This window comes from Procambarus clarkii, chromosome 34 (assembly GCF_040958095.1).
Source record: "Procambarus clarkii isolate CNS0578487 chromosome 34, FALCON_Pclarkii_2.0, whole genome shotgun sequence".
NCBI classification, from domain to species: Eukaryota; Metazoa; Arthropoda; class Malacostraca; order Decapoda; family Cambaridae; genus Procambarus; species Procambarus clarkii.
In genome coordinates, this window is record NC_091183.1 from 38834605 (window position 1) to 38859864 (window position 25260).

General features: G+C 42.2%; 1 protein-coding gene across 5 annotated transcripts in view; it reads left to right on the plus strand.

Annotated features, from left to right (window-relative positions):
* Positions 1 to 25260, plus strand: part of LOC123762079 (nuclear factor of activated T-cells 5) — a 76508-nt gene that overhangs the window by 8117 nt on the left and 43131 nt on the right. Inside the window, exon 2 of one of the 5 annotated variants that reach the window (XM_045748362.2) lies at positions 7589 to 7623. The exons of 2 other annotated variants lie outside the window; for them this stretch is intronic. The gene's annotated coding sequence lies outside the window, so the exon portion shown is untranslated. Of the gene's footprint in view, positions 1 to 7588; positions 7624 to 10352; positions 10581 to 25260 lie in introns of those variants that run through there. 2 more of the 5 variants (XM_045748359.2, XM_045748363.2) reach the window with 2 other exon arrangements.

The window sequence follows — 25260 nt, forward strand, 5'->3', positions numbered from 1 at the left end:
ATTACCTAGGTTGCGAGATGGTGGCTTTTGATGTTGTAACTTGCGACAATTGTGATGACCCTGCGGCGTATATTGACCTTATGAAGATCTGTTCTGACTTCTTGCTATTTTATAAAGAATTATGATGATACTTGGCGCTCTGTGATGATGGCTTTTTGTGTTTGAGCGTCGTTGAGCACGGTTGGCGTGATGTGGTTGGCGCGTGTGGTAGGCAGCGAGCGGGTGGAAAGCGGGTGGGTCGCTTGGTCTCCATGGTTACAAGCCAATTAGGTAAGTATTGATGCAGACTGCATTATTGCGTGCAGATGGCCGATGTGGTTGTCTGGAGTCTGGCTTCCTCACCGCCAGGTCGGTTAAGGTCATCACATTATCAAACTTGGTTTCACGCACCTGGCGGCGGCCACGTGTAAAGCCGGGTATGTCTGTGGGTGTTGATGACCTCCTCCTGCAGTCTCCCTGACGCCAGCAACCTGTACGGATGCAGACGGCTAGTCACAATAACGTGGCTGAAATATGTTGACCAAACCACACACTAGAAAGTGAAGGGACGACGACGTTTCGGTCCGTCCTGGACCATTCTCGAGTCGAGTCGACTTGAGAATTGTCCAGGATGGACCGAAACGTCGTTTTCTCTTCACTTTCTAGTGTGTGGTTTGGTCAACAACCTGTATGGATGGTTGTTAACACTGACGCTGGTTGGGGAGCTTTTGGACACGTATTACGATTTTCCAGCCCTCTTCCAGGTGAGAATTTTGACTGAATCCAGCCTATAATCCGACTGAATATAACCGTATTATTCATGAGCGTTCACAACGTCACTAAACTGATGTATTAAATTACCCGAACCAAACCTAACCGAGAGCCCACTAATAGAAAACGGGGCTTCACATCAATTTTGAGAGCCGTTGTTATGTTAAGTACATCAGTTTTTGGTCTTAGGGGAGTTATACCTCAAAATACCATGTACTATTCGAGAGGACGGGTTGTTCAACTATTTTATTTCATGCTGTGGTAGTTGGTTGTTCCCAGAAAGACGCCGCAAGATCGCTAATCGATAACTACGTCCAGAATATTTTATAACATCATTTATTCAAGAACGTTACCAGACTGATCAACATATAACTTTTAATAGATGTAAGTTGGAAGCGACTTGGCACAGCATCTTCAGTAGAGGTGAATCGAAATGTTTTTATTTCACTTTCGGTAAACAGTTGCATACGCGGAATTTTGGTCTGACTGAGCATAACAACTATAACATTTGATTGGTTGTTCTTGCTTTGGTAGACTCATTGGGTTCCCTGGAGCACGTTTGTATAAGTTACCCCTCCCCCCCCCCCAAACTCCATACTACACCTCACCCCCCCCCCCCCCACCGCACCCAACACAACACCGGTGATGGTGTTCCATAATACACCTTCACCGTCCTATGTCCACAAGTTACAGCCCCGCTCCTGTGCCAGGTAAGTTCACTACTGGCTCACCATAGCCCGTGCTACTCTGAACATACGTTTCGAGCAGCTGAATCTAAAACAACAACAACGTCCTATGTTGCTGCCTCTCCTTACCCCGCCTCAACAATAAGAGAACACGACGGTCTTGACTCCCATTTCTCTTCTTTCTGAAGCAGGACGTCCTTTTGGTCTTTAATTTATTGAGCCGTGTTGTTAAAGCTGCGTCTCATAGCCCACGCCGGCCCCTGCTCGCAGCTTGTGTGTAGGGGGAAGCCTTCATTAGGATATCGGTTACTAATCTGTGGGTTATTATAGCTTGCCGTGAAGGCTTGTTGATCATTAAGAGTTAGGTGGGGTCATCAGGTGTTGTGTGGGTAGGTTAGTGGAGGCATCAGTGAGAAATCGATAGAGGTGCGCGCTAAAGTTGACTGTGCAGATCCACTCCCCCCCCCTCCCTACCCATCCACACACCCTCTCACCCAAGCCTCTTTATTCAACCCGTTCTCGCAAATTCGTAAAGTCAATATTGACTTATTAACTACGTGCATAGGTGATATACTAAACATAATAGATACCCCTAAAAAGATTCATAGAAAACACCGACCTTACCTAACCTTGTTAGTATCTTAAGATAAGCATCTTATTGCTTCGTAATTACAATTATTACTTAACCTATACCTATTATAGGTTAGGTAATAATTGTAATTACGAAGCAATAAGATGCTTATCTTAAGATACTAACAAGGTTAGGTAAGGTCGGTGTTTTCTATGAATCTTTTTAAGGGTATCTATTATGTTAAGTATGTCACCTATGCACATATTTAATAAGTCAATATTGACTTATTAAATTTGCGAGAACGGGTTGCTTTATTCGTATTCAAATTCAAGTGCGTTATTCATAAATGTTTGTCATTTACAATTGTAAATGATTACAATTATTTATTTTATTATTACAAAAAATGTATTATATAAACATTATTTATTATTGATTGGAAGCGTCTTATTACAGTATAAATTTATTTTATTATTACAAAATTTTATTATTATTTTACAAAAATTGGAAGCGTCTTATAGGTCGGATGGAACAGGTATGCAACAGTGTAAATCAAACTTACTTGTGTAATACAATTTAAAAGCGTTTAGCTTGCAGCTTGATTGGTGATATATCTTAAACATATAAATATACTTGTTCTCACTCCATATCAGACGTTGTAAGCAGTGACATAACCACGTTTCTGCGAAATTTAGGCGTAATATTAACAAAGGTTCTCAAAACCCACACATCAACTTGACTAGGTTAGGTGAGCTTATAAAGCCTAGCATAAGTTTAAACTGTGCCTCCTCGCACTAGCCTGAGCCGCTTCACACTAGCCTGAGCCTCTTCACACCAGCCTGAGCCTCCTTATACCAGCCTGAGCCTCCTTACACCAGCCTGTGCCTCCTTACACCAGCCTGAGCCTCTTCACACCAGCCTGAGCCTTCTTACACCAGCCTGAGCCTCCTTACACCAGCCTGAGCCTCCTTACACCAGCCTGAGCCTCTTCACACCAGCCTGAGCCTCTTCACACCAGCCTGAGCCTCCTTACACCAGCCTGAGCCTCCTCACACCAGCCTGTGCCTCCTCACACCAGTCTGTCCCTCCTCACACCAGTCTGTACCTCCTTACACCAGCCTGAGCCTCCTCACACCAGCCTGAGCCTTCTCACACCAGCCTGAGCCTCCTTACACCAGCCTGTGAACGGTTATTTAATGATCAAGATGAACGAGGCGGGTGTAATATCTCATGAAAGACTTGCTCTACTCCCGTGACAACCTCACCCGTCCTTACCCAAATCTTGGAAGCGTCTTCAGCTGTTGCTGAAGTGCCAGCTGAAGATGTCAAGTGGGAGATAAATTGTCGAGTGAGAGTTTTAAGTGACACTTGAGGTGGGAGAAGTGTCAACCTATTGGGGCGTTGGGGGGGGGGGGGGAGTGGAAGGGAATTGTTAGTCGCTTGAGGTGGGGTTATTGTTATAGTCGCTTAGGGAAAGTGTTGGTCACTTGGGGTGAATCATTTAGTATGGGTTGCGCTGTGGGGTGAACCTGATACTACAAGTGTTTAATGTTCAAGATAAAGGGACTTATGATTGAGGACTTGTGTGTCTTATAACTGATTTAAGCAACCGGGGAGTCCAGGTGGATTATTAATACTCATTTCGTCGGCGAACACGTCACGGAAGCGGACCTTGGGGCAGTGTGATGTATATTATGTATGTTTGTATGTATGTATGTACTTTAACAAATATCGCTATCGTACTAAGCACAATACATCGCGAGGGTTCCCAGGAGATTATCCAAAAGATTATATACATCATCGTGAAATTTGGCGCCAACCACAACAAACAATGACGTCACTAGGTATAGATGCCATGACTCTAAATATTATCTACCTTATACACAAATGAGCATCGGCTCTTAACATTACGAACCTACTTCTTGGGATCTATTATTCTGATAGAAAAGTGACTGACATGTGTCACCTCGATTCATGTCTAGTACTGTAAATAGTGTACGCCACTAGGCCTACCAATAAATTTAGCTTCAATTATATTTTAGATAGTTGTTATTTAATGTACTACGTACCATGCCCAAACACTTAAGTCTTTAAGTCACACTGACGCTCTCTCCTGATAACTGACCTGTGGCCGTGAGAGAAAAGGAACTCTCGAAATCGGTCAGTGGTAAAATAGTGTAGAGAGGGAGGGAATTATCAGGGGAAAGTGTCAAGACATTATGACTATAGCACTTGGAAGGGGTCAGGATAAGGAAGCAAGAGGCCGCGAGACCAGCGACAACAGCAAGAGGCCGCGAGACCAGCGACAACAACAAGAGGCCGCGAGGCCAGCGACAACAGCAAGAGGCCGCGAGACCAGCGACAACAACAAGAGGCCGCGAGGCCAGCGATAACAGCAAGAGACCGCGAGACCAGCGACAACAGCAAGAGGCCGCGAGACCAGCGACGTAGGGTATTTGGGAGGCAAGTTTGTGAGTTTGGACTGTGAGTGTGAGGCAGGGTTTGATGGGGGTGGGGGCTGGTGGGGTTGGGGGAGGGTCACCAGGTAATCAATACATGGACGCCGCCTCACTCTCCTCCACCACCGACGTCGACGCCGGTGGGGGCTGCCTGCCGCCACCTTCAGACGTCCTCTTCTTTCTCGTCACCCACATGTGCTCCCACCCTCCTCACCTGGTCCAGCCCCCATGTACACACGCTCCCACCCTCCTCACCTGGTCCAGCCCCCATGTACACACGCTCCCACCCTCCTCACCTGGTCCAGCCTCCGTGTACACGCTCCCACCCTCCTCACCTGGTCCAGCCCCCATGTACACACGCTCCCACCCTCCTCACCTGGTCAGCCCCCATGTACACACGCTCCCACCCTCCTCACCTGGTCCAGCCCCCATGTACATGCTCCCACCCTCCTCACCTGGTTCAGCCCCCATGTACACGCTCCCACCCTCCTCACCTGGTCCAGCCTCCGTGTACACACGCTCCCACCCTCCTCACCTGGTCCAGCCCCCATGTACACACGCTCCCACCCTCACCTGGTCCAGCCCCCATGTACACGCTCCCACCCTCCTCACCTGGTCCAGCCCCCATGTACACACGCTCACACCCTCCTCACCTGGTCCAGTCCCCATGTACACGCTCCCACCCTCCTCACCTGGGGTGGTACAGAGATTCAGCACCGCTCCTGTGCCAGGTAAGTCCACTATGGGCTCACCATAGCCCGTGCTACTTACCCCGCTCCTGTGCCAGGTAAGTTACGGGCTCACCATAGCCCGTGCTACTTGGAACTTGTTCCGAGTAGTTATATCACAACATCCTCACTTGGCTGTGCTAGTCCCCTCAAGTCTCATACAGGCGCTTGTAATAGTTCCCATTACGGGCTATTCATGCCCATGCCACCTCTTGGGCGGCTTAATCTACATCGTCAATTAGTTCCCAACACACTCACAATCACTCGTGCACTCACGCACTCCCACTCGCACTCTCTCACGTACAGTACCGAAAGCTTGGAAGACTAGTGAGGTGCATATATGATAGAAAGTAGGATAAGAGGCACTGACCTACGAATGAGAATCTCTAACAAGCAACTACTAGTGACCTGCAGGAAGTGTAGGATCAGCGGATTGTAATGGATATGTGGGTCTGCGGGCCGCTGCTGGCGACAACCTTAGAGATCAGTTAATCATCAAACAAACCTGGCCCCCGGCCTGTGCATGGGGCAGCAGAACTCTTGAAATAGACTACAGTACATGTAACTTACAGGTTGATGTGAAGGCGGCTCTTTGAACACTTCACAACTGTTGAATAGAATACAATCTTCAACAGTTATTACAACCCGGCAAACGCAACTTAATTCATTGTTACATCATTATAATAATGAGAAATAACGTATTGTGATGTGTTTGCTGGGAGGATGGGAAAGCCTGCCTGAGAAACATATTATAAAGTCTGCAAGATATGGCGGAAATACCAGACCAGCTATAGGCTTGAGCAGCCCGCATCTTCCTTGAATACCAGAAGGTATTCGACACACTCCAGAGCATGATAATCATACTCGAGCTAGACAAATAAGCTGGACCAGCGTTCATCAAGCATTTACGAAACCTGTACATCTTTCAACGTTCATGGAGGCTTTGTTTACTTTCATTAAACATCTTATGAGCTTCGAAACTTATAATCCAAGGTTATTATTGATATAAAAAAACTTGTAGTACTTCAGAGATCATAAACGTTAATAAATGTAAATAATGCGGCTATGACAAAGGAAAGATGTACAGGTTACGCAACATACAAGGTTAAAAGTCGATTAATTCATACCCCTCCTTGTACACCTTACACCCCTGTACACCTTACACTCCTCAGTACACATTACACACTGCACACGCACTGTATAAACATGTAATGTTGATGGTAATGTGGGTGTGGTGTAGGCTAGCCAAGATGGGCGGCCACAGGCGCCCGCTGCGGTAATAACGGGAGGCAAGGGCACGCACACACATGTTGCTCGACTGTTGACAGCAATACTCCCCGCTGAAATTTGTTACGACTGGTCGATTCTTGCTCCTTACCCCCCCCCCTCCACCCGCCTATTTCTCCTCCTCTCCTCTCCCGCCCACTCTTCTTCCTGCTCCACTTCATAAACCTGTTCTTCCTCCTTCTGTCCCTCCTCTTTTCTCCCCACTGCTTATCTTTCTCTTCTTCTACTCTCTCAATCTCCTCTCATTTCTCATGCCTTCTCTTTCCCAATTCTCTTCCTCGCTTCCACTGCTTTTCCTCCATTTATCTTTCCCCAACCACAAGACTGGCCGTGTAATCTTACATCTTAAGTCTTTATTGGATTAAATTTATTATTATTATTATACATAAGTTGGTGAGTATGAGTATAGTGAGCAGTGAGTCGTGTTCGTCCCCAACACCGTGAGTCAACTTGCACTTACTTCCCCATCTCACATGCGCCTTGCTCTCAACTCTACATTATCTCTCCATTTGATCCCAGTTACAAAATCTAACCAGCAGTCGAGTACTTGGCTTATTCTGTCACGTGTGGGACGTGATGACCAGGGCCACGATTTATCAAGCACTTAAGTAGTCCACCTACGAAACCTGTACATCGTGGAGGCCTTGTTTGCATTTATTAAAGTTTACGAGGTTGTGTATATCAATAATAACCTTGGGTCGAGAGCCACCTCGCAGCGTTTCCACGCTTGAAACTGTTCAGTATGTACAGTATGTACAGCCTAAGGCGCCCTGATCGGTGAAAGATGTACAGATCTCGTCACACAGTTACTAGTCTTACCAGTAACTGTGTGACGAGATTAGTTACTAGTCTTACTAGTTACTTACCCACCCAACTGGGCGACAGATTTATAGTCATGTGCATGCTTTACCTACAGTAAGCAAGTTTTGGATACTTCGCAAAGATTCCTGGCAGTACATCATCATGAATGAAGTACGTACACATTTCTTGGACTCCATTGATGGTGTTGTCTCTGAATCCCACGATTTTTTCACATTCCATTATATAATGACGCAAAGTATGCGGATAGTTCTGCTGACAGAGTTTCGTAATGTGAAGTGTCTATTTCAGATTGGAGTGTGAGCGAGCGTGTTGATGAGTGTGTGGTGAGTAAAATGATTTGGTCCTTGTCACAGGCTTGCATGCGGTGTTTGTTCATTTTAACTTTACAATGAAAGTAATTATCAGGGGAAAGTGCTAAGCCGGCGATGCCCAACCACTATCAGGGATCGAACGTCGACTCTGTAAGATACAAGGCCGTTGCTGAACCAACCAGACTAAGGCTACACTTTGACCACTGTACACGAGAGAAACTAAGGAACACGGTAGTAGACCTGCTGGCATGTGCGAGGATGGCCATATTTACATTAAATCATTTTAAATCGTATATCTCTTCAGCCTATTTTTTTTCTCAAATATTCACATGAGTTGAGCAACTTGGCAGTGTTCTACTCATCAACAACTCTACTTGCCAAGCCAGTGTTTATGTGCATCCTTTAAAATCAAATTTTGTCGACTTTGAATCCATTGTTATTAGTTTTATGTAAACACAGCTGATGCTCTTCAATCAGTTATGCATTTTAACATCACTATTGGTTCTATGTCTCACAAGACAATAACATCATTATTGGCTCTGTCTCACAAGACAACAACATCACTATTGGTTCTGTCTCACAAGACAATAACATCACTATTGGTTCTGTCTCACAAGACAATAACATCACTATTGGTTCTGTCTCACAAGACAATAACATCACTATTGGTTATACAGTACAGTATATCTAACCAAGCAACAATATCACTGTGGAATTCTTTAGCATTCACGGCCACATCTGGTCTGGCATTACCTTGTTATATTTAGTTCCATCAGATGACTTGTGTTCTTCTCCCTCAGTGACTACTATACTACCCAATATTATACCTTGCTAGAGGGCATCCTCCTACCATTGATCTCTGTTCTGGCTTTGCTTCACCTACCACCTGGACCCTACTGAGGACATCCTGGCACACCATGTTGTTTATACTAAGATTGTCCCTGTGTCTACATAGAGTGATCACGCCAGGGGTTTGCTGTGATTGTCCTCTAGATGTATCCATGTAAACGTTTTGGTTGGTACAGTACACAGTACATTTGTACAGTACATTTGTACTGTACATTTCTTTTGCTGTTGCCGTCCTAACTCTAGTGTACTTATTTTTTAGGGGGGGGGGATATCGTTTGAGCACTTCCTTCTGTTTTTTTCCTTTTTCTCATGCCTCTCTAGTCTTTTCCTTCTCCCTGTCCACCCTATTGACCAGGAGTGTAGTCTACGTTTTTTTCGTGAACTTCCCTCCCAGTGATATAAAGGTTTCGGTGGCATTTGCACCTTCCCGCGCCACACAATTCATTTTTATTTGTCTCGAACCTCCAATTTATTCCCTCCTTAAACTTTTTTGTAGAGGCCCCTTGTCCAACCGTAATCCTTTGCCTGTAGTATCGAAAACTAAAATTCAATGGTCGCAGTCTTCTAGGGTCAATTCGTGTTATCTTCGATATTTCTGCCTTATTTTAGATACACAAGGTCTAATGTTGGCTCTGTAACATATTTCCTCAAAAAGTGCTGTGTCCCAAATTTTCTATCCATGTTCATCACTCCGTTACCTAGTCTGTTTCCCTGTGGTTAAAATCCCAAAGTATTATCATTGTAATCCTTCATTTTCCTTGTCACTATAGCCCCCTTCACCTTTACCATTTGGCTATTGTGATTCTGTGGTAGGATGGAGCAGCAGTAGCAGTAATGTGGTGGGATGGAGCAGGAGTAGCAGTAATGTGGTGGGATGGAGCAGGAGTAGCAGTAATGTGGTGGGATGGAGCAGGAGTAGCAGTAATGTGGTGGGATGGAGCAGGAGTAGCAGTAATGTGGTGGGATGGAGCAGCAGTAGCAGTAATGTGGTGGGATGGAGCAGGAGTAGCAGTAATGTGGTGGGATGGAGCAGCAGTAGCAGTAATGTGGTGGGATGGCGCAGCAGTAGCAGTAATGTGGTGGGATGGAGCAGGAGTAGCAGTAATGTGATGGGATGGCGCAGCAGTAGCAGTAATGTGATGGGATGGAGCAATAGTAGCAGTAATGTGGTGGGATGGCGCAGCAGTAGCAGTAATGTGGTGGGATGGAGCAGCAGTAACAGTAATGTGGTGGGATGGAGCAGCAGTAGCAGTAATGTGGTGGGATGGCGCAGCAGTAGCAGTAATGTGATGGGATGGAGCAACAGTAGCAGTAATGTGGTGGGATGGCGCAGCAGTAGCAGTAATGTGGTGGGATGGAGCAGCAGTAGCAGTAATGTGATGGGATGGCGCAGCAGTAGCAGTAATGTGATGGGATGGAGCAATAGTAGCAGTAATGTGGTGGGATGGCGCAGCAGTAGCAGTAATGTGGTGGGATGGAGCAGCAGTAACAGTAATGTGGTGGGATGGAGCAGCAGTAGCAGTAATGTGGTGGGATGGCGCAGCAGTAGCAGTAATGTGATGGGATGGAGCAACAGTAGCAGTAATGTGGTGGGATGGCGCAGCAGTAGCAGTAATGTGGTGGGATGGCGCAGCAGTAGCAGTAATGTGGTAGGATGGAGCAGCAGTAATGTGGTAGGCTGGAGCAGCAGTAGCAGTAATGTGATGGGATGGAGCAGCAACAATAGTAGTAATGTGGTAAGATGGAGCAATAACAACAATAATTCAGTAGGATGGAGCAGCAGCAGAATGCTGTGATGGAGCAGCAGTAGCAGTAATGTAGTACGATGGAGCAGCAGTAGTGTGGTGGTGGATATATGGTGTGTGGTGGTGTAGTAAGTGTTGTGATGCAGGGTGGTGGTAGTGGTGGTGGTGAGGGTCGAGCGGGTGGGTCAGTGTTAGTGTAGCCAGTGAGAAGTGAGGAGGGGGTCGCTCTCCGCCACACCAGCTTGAGCCATCCTTCCTTGTATTGCAAGGTGTTGTGAAGTGTGTGACGCAAGTGGAGAGAGCCAGGTAGTGTTGTAAGAGTGCAACACCCACTACTGACGCTCATCAACACACGGCCACCTCTCCTGCACCCAGGTGAGCAGACGCCTGGTCTCCCTCTCCTGTCGTCAGGGGCCGCACTAGGGGGGGTTCTCTCACCCTGAGCTCGGCAGAGCTGTCACCCCGTGTTCGGCAGAGCTGTGTCACCCTGTGTTCGGCAGTGTTCTCTGTCACCCCCCATACTCTGCAGTGCCCTTTGTCACAGCTGTCAAGCCCCGGCTAGGGAGTCTTGGGTCACACATGGCGGGGGAGGGAGATGGCCAGTATACATAGCTCACCCTGTCATATTCTGTATATTGAGTCGCGAAGTAAGGCCCTCACTGAGAGGAAGTTATGTGGTATGGTTGGGCGTGGAGGGTTTGTTTTTGTGGACGGGAGTGGAGAGTGTCTGGGAGGGTGGCCGGGCCGGCCAAGACGTTATCTGGCCGGCGTGATTTTGTTATTCGGACTCCGACGGCAGCGTACCTCTGCTAACCCTCACTTCTGGCCACCTTCTTCCCATTCAACATGTTAACTTTCCTCTCCTCTATCATGCAATCCCCTCTCCTATCTATGAAGCAGTCTCCTATCCATCACGCAGTTCCCTCTCCTATCCATCAAGTAGTCCCCCTCTCTTATCTATCAAATAGCCCCCTTCGCCCCTCCCTATCCTGTTATGTGTACGTCTCCTCTCTGGCATTTCCATGTGTGTTGCCATCAGTTCTCCTTTTTTTCCCCTGTTGGCATTTCATATCTAATTAAAATAAACTCAGTATAATAATATTTTTCCCTTTAAAAGGGAAGGGAACTATCAGGGGAAAGCGCCAAGCCTACCCCCCCCCCTTTAAAAGAAACAATTTGCTTTGTTTCACCAGAAAATTAAATTACTGGTACATGACTTGGCTGTGGTGAGTACCAAGAAGGTATATAGCCCCTGAGAGCGGGTTGCAGCAAGTGACCATACAGGGTATGGTCAATGCGTGCACAAGACAATGCAACAGTGTTCGTTTTCTCTTTGTTATAACCGTATATGTTGTTAGGTGAGGCTATATTAACTTGGGTGAGGCTGTGTTAGGCTCGGTTGGGTTGGTTTGGTTTGGACTAGGTTAGGTTGGGTGCGATGCTTGGCTTGAGAAGCGAGAGGTCATATAGGGTCGGACTAATAAGCAGTTTATGATGGGATTTAGCAATTTAATTGGATGATAGTGTTCCAGAGTCAAAATACTTTACACGGGTGAGGCTTTAGGATGAACTGAAGCAGAAAATAGAAGTGCTAAAATACAGAAATGGAAACTTTTGCACCCCGTGGCTTCTCAGGGTTGGTCATACAGTAGAACCTAAAACCTGAGCTGGAATAAAATTGTGTTGTCACACCTTGTGCATGCCACATTAAAAACAAAATTTTGGTTAGGTTAGGTTAAGATAGGTAGTTACAAAATTTGGTTGTGTTAAGTTAAGATAGGTAGGTAGGTTGGGTTGGGTCAAGTTGGGTCGGGTCGGGGGTACTTAAAAAGTAGCTATAGCGTAGAATATTGAAAAGTTTCTCGGGACTTAAACCCTACTCGTTTGTGGGGCATTAGAAACTAGAATGGGATGTTTGACGTCGAACAGAGATGGAAGAGTATTGATCAGTGCTCGGGACGGGACTGATAAAGGGGAAAGGTTGACAGAAAACATCAATTGCATAAGCACATAAGTACAAATAAAGTCCACGATTAACGTGGACTATCGCTGCTCATTTTAAAGTCTACGATTAACGTGGATATTATAACTTAGTCATTTATATGACTAAGTATCGAGATTGGAAGGTATGAAGGTGGTACAATATCCAAGAGCAATGCTGAATTAATGGGCATTGTTCTTGGATATTGTACCCGCTGGATGTTGAAAGTTTGAGGAGTACAGTACTTCCTGGAGATCATGAGTGGCAAGATACTTACTTAATAATAGCTGAGTTAACTAGTAATTACCTTGGGACTATAATTTTCTGTAAGACTTACAGTACGGAATATGTACGGTATTTATCTAGTACTGTACCGTACTTATTGTTGGAGGTGAAGCATTAAATTGAATTGAGACATAATTGACAGATTCTTTGTTTTCATAACGTGCCAATAATAACGCAAGAAAGTTGGCAGACGGTGAGGTCAGTAAGACTATTGTTGTTGGCCTTATATTTAGAAGATTTATTTATGTAATAGGACTGTTGTTATCTCATAACCATGCTGGTGAATTTACATCCTTTTATAAGATGTAGATAAGAAAGATGTATAAGAAAGAAGGGAGATATGATCAGAAGCACGAACAAGGTGTTGAAACTATTGAATCAAAATAGCACTCAAAGCGGATTCAAACTGGTAACCTTGAATATGAAATTGAAAGTTTGGAAGGTAAAGATTAATTTGGCAGTAGAGTTGTAGAAGAGTGAAACAAGGTGTCATTGAAGCAATACTTTGTGCTTAGAAATTAAAATAGACAGATACACGTATGAAAAGCTTTAGGGAAAGGCCTGAATGGCGTGAACCTTGTATGGTTCTAAGGATTCATTTTAAGGTTCTAAGGTTCTAAGGTTCGTTTTAAGGATTCCGTCTCTGGTGTTGTGGTATAATTACCCATGCTGGGTTTGTGTTAATGTCCAGTATATAACTTTCAGTATGGGAAGAGGTCATGAAATAGGTTTTCATAAACTGATACACCCATCATATTACTATGCTCTTATTATGATCTTCTCTCAGAATTTCACTTTTTGTTATCAACATTGGTGTTCTTACGTCCTGTTGTAAGTCTGGGCAATATTGGGTTTTGTATATGGTATAGCTTTCACACTTCTTGAATGGCTGGCTTTCTTTTTTACATTTGTTCTTTCTGGAACGAATATTCATTTTTTGCTCACACTCTGATTTCTGTGTTAGGTATGTTTGTCTTAATTGGGACATTTACACTTTGAGTACTGTGTTTCAGTAACCTCCTCTATAGTCGTCTGCATTCTCTAAATATCTTTTTTGTCCTTAGGACCAATTATTTGTAATCTTATGTGCTTCGGCATTCAATACATTTCTGCAATGGGTTGGTGTTTGAAAACTCAATGGTTTCCCAGAGAAAGCTGAATAATACAGTTCATATTTTCTCCAAGCCAAAGGTCACGTTTATGGATATATTAGTGTTATTTCAGGGTAGTTGTGATAGAAGTAGGATGTTCTTGAGATTGTCTTGCCTTTGATCAGCTCCTCTTTGTTTGCTTAGTGTTGAAAGTTCAGTATTATACCCTCCTGTTGCCTCACTTATCTGTTGGCTTAGCGCTAACTTGTCCCTAAATCCTGTCAGCTCTCTGGTGTGTTTATCTTGGCTACTTCCTGAGATAATTTTTGTGTGGGATATTTTTATGTCATCTTCCTCAAATTTTGAGAGGTTGAAATGCTCTAAGGGGGTTAATATTATATATTAAGGGTTTTAGTGTTTTGTAGGCAGTTCTCCATCCATTACCTACTCGGTGAATACTGTGGTTTTATGAGGATAATTCGTGTGACGGTTGAAACTGGTGAAGCCTTTATTGTTACGTGATGTAACTAGGAACTGGTGAAGCCTTTGTTGTCTCGTGATGTAACTAGGAACTGGTGAAACCTTTGTTGTCACGTGATGTAACTAGGAACTGGTGAAGCCTTTGTTGTCTCGTGATGTAACTAGGAACTGGTGAAGCCTTTGTTGTCACGTGGTGTAACTAGAAACTGGTGAAGCCTTTGTTGTCTCGTGATGTAACTAGGAACTGGTGAAGCCTTTGTTGTCACGTGATGTAACTAGAAACTGGTGAAGCCTTTGTTGTCACGTGATGTAACTAGGAACAGGTGAAGCCTTTGTTGTCACGTGATGTAACTAGGAACTGGTGAAGCCTTTGTTGTCACGTGATGTAACTAGGAACAGGTGAAGCCTTTGTTGTCACGTGATGTAACTAGGAACTGGTGAAGCCTTTGTTGTCACGTGATGTAACTAGGAACTGGTGAAGCCTTTGTTGTCACGTGATGTAACTAGGAACTGGTGAAGCCTTTGTTGTCTCGTGATGTAACTAGGAACTGGCGAAGCCTTTGTTGTCACGTGATGCGACTGTTGGAACTGGCACTTATGACTTGTGTAAGTGGGTGTATTGGAGTTCTTATCTTCCCAATTTGGAATATATCACATTTCCTTGGGGTGGGGGTAGGGTTCTTGGGGGGGGGTGTCATGAGCCAACGACCCGCGGGCTTCTGGATAAGTGACAAAAACAGACTTAAGAGTGTTTTAGTCTAGGAATTAGCTCTGTAGTGTCCTTGGGCTACAAGGTTACAATTCACTGGGCTCAATTCAATTCCTTTCAATTCAATTCCTTGGGCTACAATTCACCACGGCGCCTGACAGCCGAGTGGACAGCGCTCCGGATTCGTAGTCCTGAGGTTCCGGGTACGATCCCCGCTGGAGGCGGAGACAAATGGGCAAAATGTTTCTTTCACTCTAATGCCCCTGTTACCTATCAGTAAATAGGTACCTGGGAGTTAGCTGCTACGGGCTGCTTCTTTGGGGGGGGGGGTGTAACAAAAAGGAGGCTTGGTCAAGGACCGGGCCGCGGGGACTCTAAGCCCCGAAATCATCTCAAGATAGCCTCAAGATATACAACTCTATTCCTTTTTGTTCGACCTGTATATCACTTGTAAAGGCTATGAAGATGGAGTAAAGGGATGATGTCCACCCACTTAGACCACTGGGGATCGAACGCCCACTCTGCCAGAAGCGAGGCCGTCGCGTAAAAGGCCCAGGTGGATGGATTTATCGAAGAGAGTTGATTCTTGTAAATGTAACCCAGAGGTTAGATGGACATTATGTATGTACGGAGCCAGTGGCCACAGTGTTACGCCCCAGTCAATTGTTGAAACAGTATATCTTTGTTACCAGGTAACAAATGAGTTGTTTACCCAGCCTTAATAACCAGGTTATTGGCGCCAAAAACACGCTCGTAATGCTCACCACAATATAAACAATAATAACAACAGACAATACAAAATTGAATCTGTTAAAGTAAAAATAAAATATTAAATAAGAATCTTATAAAAATAAATCTCCAAATATTCTTAACACCGAAATAACACATCCTGAAGAATATAAAAGTAAGAGGAAGCCGCCTAATCAATACAACGAAACGCCCAGCTGCTTAGAAAACGACATTCGTCAAGCACAGAGAGCCAAGACGCTAGCCTTGAGAGTAAGCAAGATGAGGTTGTCTTCACTTTAGAGTGACAGGACGAGCAACCTAGCAAATTTCCCTGCAATTGGAGTGTGTGTGTTGCACATGCTGCTATGGCCACACTATTAGTTCTGGTGGCTATATCTTGGGCGGTACATCTCAATGGTGACTAGGTCTTAAGGATATATATTAATTGAACAATAATATAGTTTATAGGCAATATATTTTGACATTAAAGGGTAGAGGCTTTTTGATCTGTAGGTTATGTTTGTTTACACGCGTACCCAGCCAGTGACTGTGTTTGGCTTGACATGAGAGAATGCGGATATTCTGGGGGTTAAGGTCGCGTAGTGTTCCAACTCTGCGTTAACCCCCCCTCCCCCCCTCTCTCTCTCTCTCTCTCTCTCTCTCTCTCTCTCTCTCTCTCTCTCTCTCTCTCTCTCTCTCTCTCTCTCTCTCTCTCTCTCTCTCTCTCTCTCTCTCTCTCTGTCTCTGTCTCTCTCTCTGTCTCTCTCTCTGTCTCTCTCTCTCTCTCTCTCTCTCTCTCTCTCTCTCTCTCTCTCTCTCTCTCTCTCTCTCTCTCTCTCTCTCTCTCTCTCTCCTGAGGATGTATGCGTGTGTGCGCGCGCGCGTGTGCTCGCGTGCGTGCGCGCGTGCGCACGTGTGCGCGCAACACGTGGGCCGCGTATTGGTGGTGGTGGTTCAGCAGAACACGCTTTGGTTGACTGAAAATGTTGTCAGGCCTTTCCGTGTTGCATTGCCGTTAACCATTAAAAGGGCTGGTCAGCAGAAAATGCGGGTGTTTGGTGCTGAGTAAGCTGAAGTTGATGTAAGGAAAAGCGCCGACTGGGCGAGAAATGCGAAATAAGCTTGGAGTCATTGCTCACGTGGGCGCCATAACGTATTTAGTATTTAAGCAATACAGCCAGTCCTCATAAACATTGGCCCCGTAAATGCAAGTAGTTAACAGAAACAAAGCACCTTACCTAACTATACATCAAATTATAAATCCGTATATGATGTAAAATGTGAATTTTTTGTTCGAAACTTCTCCGCGAAGCTATTTGTGTTTGTGTGTGTAGGTTGCAGTTGATTATTAAAAAACATGGGTGGTCCGGTTTTGTAGTGAATGATAATTTGATTTTTTTTTGCTTTACTCAAGCAATGAAACGGTTTTGGTTCACTCCATTTTTGTGCGAAAAAAACTGCTCATTTGTTTCTGGCTCGGCCAAAAATCGAACCCGGGACCCTTAGGACTACGTTTAATTAAGAAGGCTGCCCCCCACCTTGTCTATTATACTTAGTATGTTGTATGTTATGATAATATCTCCTCTGTTTCATCTGTCTTCTAGGGTTGTGAGGGTTACTTCTCTTAGCCTTTCCTCGAAGCTTAATCCTCTTAGTTATGGCACAAATCTTTCTGCAAACCTCTGCACTATTTCAATTTTGGTGTTCAATTCAAGCAAGTTTTTTCTGATAATAAATTACATCCCAAAAGGATAGAGTAGGTTAGGCTATTTCTACCCCTCATTTTTTTTTGTTTAAGGACCGGTACCACATATAACTCACTTTTCTATCTGCGGGTTGATCGTGGTTCAAGTTCAAGTATGTTTATTGAGTCAAGAAAAAATACATCTCAAAGGGATAGTAGCTTAGGCTATTTCTACCCCCCCTTATCGTGGTCGTGATGATTGATTGATTGATGAAGATTAAGCCACCCAAAAGGTGGCACGGGCATGAATAGCCCGTGCCCTTTGGAGCCATTAGTGGTGGCCCTTTGGAGCCATTACCAGTATCATTAACTGATACTGGAGATCTGTGGAGGTGAGACTGCACCCTACGGAGAGGTCTTGACCTCTGCGTGGTCGTGGTTGGGGGGCCCATTATCTCGTAGGGCAGTAGAGTGAGGTTGGCGAAGCCCCTCTAGGGACCATACCCTGTGGTCATGTCGGCCACGGAGCCTACCTGCCCGCCGCTGACTTTCACTTGACAAGAAGAGCCGGCGGAGGCATATATATATATATATATATATATATATATATATATATATATATATATATATATATATATATATATATATATATATATATATATATATATATATATATATATATATATATATATATATATATATATATATATATATATATATATATATATATATATATATATATATATATATATATATATATATATATATATATATATATATATATATATATATATATATATATATATATATATATATATATATATATATATATATATATATATATATATATATATATATATATATATATATATATATATATATATATATATATACATATACATATATATATATATATATATATATATATATATATATATATATGTCGTACCTAATAGCCAGAACGCACTTCTCAGCCTACTATTCAAGGCCCGATTTGCCTAATAAGCCAAGTTTTCATGAATTAATGTTTTTTCGTCTACCTAACCTACCTAACCTAACCTAACCTAGCTTTTTTTGGCTACCTAACCTAACCTTACCTATAAATATAGGTTAGGTTAGGTTAGGTAGGGTTGGTTAGGTTCGGTCATATATCTACGTTAATTTTAACTCCAATAAAAAAAAATTTACCTCATACATAGAAAAAAGGGTTGCTTTATCATTTCATAAGAAAAAAATTATAGTAAATATATTAATTCAGGAAAACTTGGCTTATTAGGCAAATCGGGCCTTGAATAGTAGGCTGAGAAGTGAGTTCTGGCTACTAGGTACGACATATATATATATATATATATATATATATATATATATATATATGTCGTACCTAGTAGCCAGAACGCACTTCTCAGCCTACTATTCAAGGCCCAATTTGCCTAATAAGCCAAGTTTTCATGAATTAATTGTTTTTTGACAACCTAACCTACCTAACCTAACCTAACCTAACTTTTTCGGCTACCTAACCTAACCTAACCTATAAAGATAGGTTAGGTTAGGTTAGGTAGCGTTGGTTAGGTTCGGTCATATATCTACGTTAATTTTAACTCCAATATAAAAAAATTGTTCTCGTACATAATGAAATGGGTACCTTTATCATTTCATAAGAAAAAAATTAGAAAAAATATATTAATTCAGGAAAACTTGGCTTATTAGGCAAATCGGGCCTTGAATAGTAGGCCAAAAAGTGAGTTCTGGCTACTAGGTACGACATATATATATATATATATATATATATATATATATATATATATATGTCGTACCTAGTAGCCAGAACGCACTTTTTGGCCTACTATGCAAGGCCAAATTTGCCTAATAAGCCACGTTTTCCTGAATTAATATATTTTCTCTAATTTTTTTCTTATGAAATGATAAAGCTACCCATTTCATTATGTTTGAGGTCAATTTTTTTTATTGGAGTTAAAATTAACGTAGATATATGACCGAACCTAACCAACCCTACCTAACCTAACCTAACCTATCTTTATAGGTTAGGTTTGGTTAGGTAGCCGAAAAAGTTAGGTTAGGTTAGGTTAGGTAGGTTAGGTAGTCGAAAAACAATTAATTCATGAAAACTTGGCTTATTAGGCAAATTGGGCCTTGCATAGTAGGCTGAGAAGTGCGTTCTGGCTACTAGGTACGACATATATATATATATATATATATATATATATATATATATATATATATATATATATATATATATATATATATATATATATTTATATATATATATATATATATATATATATATATTTATATATATATATATATATATATATATATATATTTATATACACATATATATACACACATATATACACACATATATATACACACATATATGTCAGTGTCAGACCACGGAGGAAGAATTGAAACAGGAATTTCCTTAAGTACTTTCGTATATTAATACATCTTCAGAAGGAATGATTTACAAGTCAAGTATTGGACATTTACATAGGCAGGAGAGAGAGAGGTGAAGTGAGGTGAGGAACAATGAAAAATGAATGGGAATTAGGTGGATGCAAATAAGAACACAGACGAATTTGTAGCCAAACTTAATGATCAAGTCACCACTATAAAAATTACTATGGAGAATGAAATTGATAAATGTTTGCCATTCCTAGATGTACTTATTTCATAGGGAAGATTTTTCACTAAAGTTTAGTGTCTACAGAAAACCTACGAATAATTTATCTTATGTCCATTCTAATAATCCATAATAATTTATCCATTCCTAGTAGTTATCAGTGGTATAAGCTTAGGATGATAGGCTGCATTATTTACGTCAATAAATTGTCATCATCAGGATCTGTTGCATCCATCCTCTTATTCATGACAGCACAATGAAACCAGTGTCATTAAAGAACATAAGAAGTAAGAAAACTTCAGAATACTTGTTGGCCCATACTAGGCAGCTCCTATTTATATACACCCAAACTCATTCATTATATACACCTGTTTGAACCTAGATGAAGCTCTAGTAGTTCTACTCCCCAAGCCCCGCTGGAAACAATCACTGAATCATACGTCAGTTATGTTACCGGGCAATTTTTTCCACAAATCCATAACAGTTTCCAAGCTAGTATTTACCCAGGTCTTTTCTGATTCAGAACCTAACCAATTTATATAAATTAACTTTAGAACTGAAGTTAGGATTTGTTAATAGCATTATTAAGTTTATTAATGTGTACTAGTGATCGTGCACACTGTCACAGAGATCACTTTAATTATAAATATAATTTTAAATTGTTTTCATTAGAGACTTGAACCTCGTCCGTATTTTGATGACGGTTTGTCAAAGAAAAAGTTAAGTATTGATCGTTCAGGAGTTTAACTATATAGATGCACATATGAGATCGACAGTTCTGAAATATTGCAAAGATTAAATACAGATTATTTCAGTGAAAAATCTTTACATGTATGAGAAGGAGAGGAGCAATGGAAAGTTCTAACATCGTCGTAAACATTTTCATGTGTAATATGCTTTCGTATATTGTAAATCAACTGCAAATTAATTTTAAATTGAAACTTAAACTCTTGACGAGACGCATTGAAAAGCAAGTAAAACCCTAGTCGGCCGCCAGCGCTCGCTCCGACCTTACACAAGGTTTCTCAAATGACAGCAATAATCTAGTGCTTTGTGCTAGACATAAATATCTTGGGAACACAAAGACATGGGTACAATAGTTTGTGTTCCACGAAGATCACGCGGGAAAACCCTCAGTGAGCATAACGGGCTTGTATTACTGCGTTATGTAAGTAGTGTTAGTGTGTGTGTGTGTGTTGGTGGTGCGTGGTGTTTTATGTTGGTGTATATGTTGTGTGTTGGTGGTGCGTGTGTTTTATGTTGGTGTATATGTTGTGTGTTGGTGGTGCGTGTGTTTTATGTTGGTGTATATGTTGTGTGTTGGTGGTGCGTGGTGTTTTATGTTGGTGTATATGTTGTGTGTTGGTGGTGCGTGTGTTTTATGTTGGTGTTTATGTTGTGTGTTGGTGGTGCGTGGTGTTTTATGTTGGTGTATATGTTGTGTGTTGGTGGTGCGTGTGTTTTATGTTGGTGTAATGTTGTGTGTTGGTTGTGCGTGTGTTTTATGTTGGTGTATATGTTGTGTGTTGGTGGTGCGTGTGTTTTATGTTGGTGTAATGTTGTGTGTTGGTGGTGCGTGTGTTTTATGTTGGTGTATATGTTGTGTGTTGGTGGTGCGTGTGTTTTATGTTGGTGTAATGTTGTGCGCCGTGCTGGGTGTTGAGTCTCTTGTATTTTTAATGGTTTTAATGCTGTCAGTTGTTTAATCAGTGACTCCCAACTCCCCTTTGTCCTGTCATAAGGGATCAACTCTAAAGTTTATTGCATTACTACTCTCAACAACCCCTAATTAATTAAATTTATTCATTGCCCATGTGCTGAAGACATTTTTTTCCTCAAACATTCCTGAGACTCCGTGTTTGAAGTCTTTATCCCAGCTCTGCCTTGTATTTCACTACAATTTCACTACGACGACCTCGCTTCATGCAGGTCGGCGTTAGATTCCCGACCGTCCAGAGGGTTAGGTTCTCGTGTATGTAGTATCAAGGCGATTAAACGCCTCAGATCACGAGGATTGGACTGAAGTCTACACTAGAACTCTACTGAATATTTTTATTCAGGAAATAACGACCCAATCTTAGCTAATCTAAAGAGAGAGAGATAAGTATAAGATTAAGATGGGGACCCCTGTTACACACTGTTCCTTCTTCGTCCACATATCCCAGCTTCAGTCCCCCATGATCCCGTCCATTTGTATATAGTCAAACTTTTCTTATTGCCTTAACTTGATAATTCTTCTTTCCGTGTACTACTAGTAAGTAGGGAGGTGGTTCACTTCCCTTAGTTTCTCATAACTGAGTTCTCGCAATACTGGAATGGCAACGGTGTCCATTGGCTTGGGTTGTGTTTCAGCTCCTGGGTGTTGTTCATGGACTTGGGTTGTCTCAGCTCCCAAGTGGAACCTTGCAAAATCCAACCATCTCTACACGACTCAATTTATGGCTTCCAACTTGCAATATGCAATCTCTGTTTTCAATGTCCGGGCGGCAACATGGTATGCAATGATTATGAAGTCTTTGTACATTATTAACTTTCATCATTAAATTATTAATTAACAGTCATTATAAAGGAGTTAGTTTGGGGGAATTTACCAAGGGGTACTTAAAACCGGTACTGCAGAATAAGCTCGTTAGAGGGCTTGTTTGGTCTTTAATTATATCCAATCTGTAATTAATTTGATTTGTTTAGGATACAGGCAATACTTTAATCATATTGTTAATAAATAAGAGGTTACTCATATAGCCTTTAATCATTTGATGAATGACACACACACACTAACACATAGGGGCTACGCGGCTGAGTGGACAGCGCTCGGGGGTCGCAATCCTAAGGGCCCGGGTTCGATTCTAGGCCAAGGCGGAAACAAATGAGCAGATTTTCTTTCACCCAGATGTCCCAGTTCATCTAGCAGTAAATAGGTACCTGGGCGTTAGTTAAACAGCTGCTACGGGCTTTATCCTGGTGTGTGTGCATGTGTTAGAGAAAAATATATGTAATAGTTAAAATAAAGGAAAATAGATTGGATAGAAAGGCGGGATCCAAGAGCTAATAGCTCGATTCTGCTGGCACAAATAGTAAATACACACATACACACACACACACACACACACACACACACACACACACACACACACACACACACACACACACACACACACACACACACACCAAGGTCGGGACCAAAGAGCCAAAGCTCAACCCCCGCAAGCACAATTAGGTGAGTACACACACACACACACACACACACACACACACACACACACACACACACACACACACACACACACACACACACACACACAAACACACATCAGTCTCCCTCGTGAACAAAATTAGAGGGAGTCCATTGACTCCATTGGGAGTCTGTTTTTATGGCTGTTTAATTATTTAGAGAGCGAGCGCGTTGAAAATTGCAGTGCCCTGCTTAATATTTTATTGAAATGTCTCGTAAAGGATTATTTCAGTGGTGAGATTTAGAACAAAGTCTATCAGATATTTTCCATGTGTTGATTCCATGTAATCCATTATCACAGTGTGTGGAGGTGTTTACATGATTGCGAGCTTTAGTGTGAGTGGGCGAGTTGTGAGGCTGACTAGGCGTTAATATATTTCTAAACTAACACGCATATTAAGTTGTTTGCTCACACATGCACAAGATGGGATAATAACATGTGTGAGAGGCGTGGGGTGCGTGTATAGACAGACTCGTATGCACACACACACACCCGAACCTGACTGACTGACAGGAAGTGAGGACAAGAGGCCATGACAATGTGACGAAGATTAGACCGGTCAAAAATGAGTATGCAGGTTGCACGTTTTGTTAACAGGAGGCCTTTATTAACAGTCTCTCAGAAGGCTAGTTCACAAGTCTTAACAGGAAAAGTGAAGCCAGAGGGAGGGATTGTTGGGGTTACTAGATTAACCTATAAATTTTAAATGGCTGTGGGTCTTTGAACTACGAGAACACGCAGCCTCATCAGGAAAGTCTGGCCAAAGGGCAGGCTTCGTGAGTAGAACAACTCTCGAAATCATCAGCAGGTAAACAGGAAACAATGCCTCTTTCAATAGGACCACAGGATATATATCTCCAGTATGAAAGGGTCTCTATCTCTAGTTCTTTGGCCAGAAGACGCGTCACAACTGGCCAATATCCACGTGAAAATATTCTACTACACTGATTCAGGATTCACCAAGCATTTACGTGTCCATTTACGAAATATGTATATATTTCCTCGATCATGCCGACTTAGTCCGTATTTATTAAACAGTTTGTGAGCTGCGAAAAATCACAACTAGGGTTATTATTGTTATAAACAACCTCGTAACGCTTCGGAGCTCTTAAAATGTTTTAAGAAATGCAAAGTGTGCCGCTATAATTGTGGAAAGACGTACAGGTTCCGTATGTGAAATTCAGGTTCCAACATCCAGAGGTAAAAGTTTGGTTATCGCAGGAACATGCACGGAGCTAGTGACAAATAATGGGCAAAACATAGTTGGAATTTCCTACAGATTCGACAGCTGTCAATAACAATTGTGTTGTGCGCGTGTTTGTCCTTACCTAATTACATTGGCTGGGCCCGAGTGGGCGGTGTGTGTGTGTGTGTCAGTTACCGGAACTGGTTAGGTTATTCAGTGCTTTCTTTTCCATGGAAAATAATAATATAATAATATTTATAAAATATACAAAACAACATGTTATAGTGGTTAATTAGTAGGTACAGGAATTACGTATTAGTGGCTTTATATAATATACAAGGTGTTTCGGGCATGATCTTAATAATTGTTTAACAAGGAGATACATACCCCTATTACTGCAGGCCTGGGAAGAGCAGACTGGGCACCTCGTGGTCCCATTCTGCCTAGGATTCAAACCCTAACCCCTCCTTGCTTGCTGAGTGAGTGAACTAAGTAACCACTAAGCCAGAGTGATCTCCTGCTGGTGCAGTTAGCCTCCACTGCCCCCTCCTCTAATTTGTTCAGCTTATTTTCAACTTGTTTACTAGATGAGTTCTTCGTAATGTCACTATGACTCATTAGTATTACCAGTTATCATCTTAGTCTTCTCGTTTAGTTATTTCCCAAACATTCAAAACACTTATATCCACTTATATTCTGTGCACTTATATTCTCGGGTTCTTTTTTTCCCATAAACTCTTGACTTTTGTTATTTATATTCTATATTCCATGTAAGCTCTAAGCTGGTGTTACATATTTTAGGACAGTGTTCTGAATTATTTTGTCTAGGGTTTTAAAAGCCGTTTCCAGGTTGATAGATATAGTGTTTAGTGTTGGCTGCCATCTTAGGCTACTGTGATCATCTAGCCTACCCCTTCTCTCGTCACTTATTAATTCTAATAACTTTGTTTTAGCATGCTTGCAATGTTTGCGAGTCCTTTATTATTATATTCAGTATTCTACTGTTATGTGTACTCAACAAAATGTTGTTACCTAC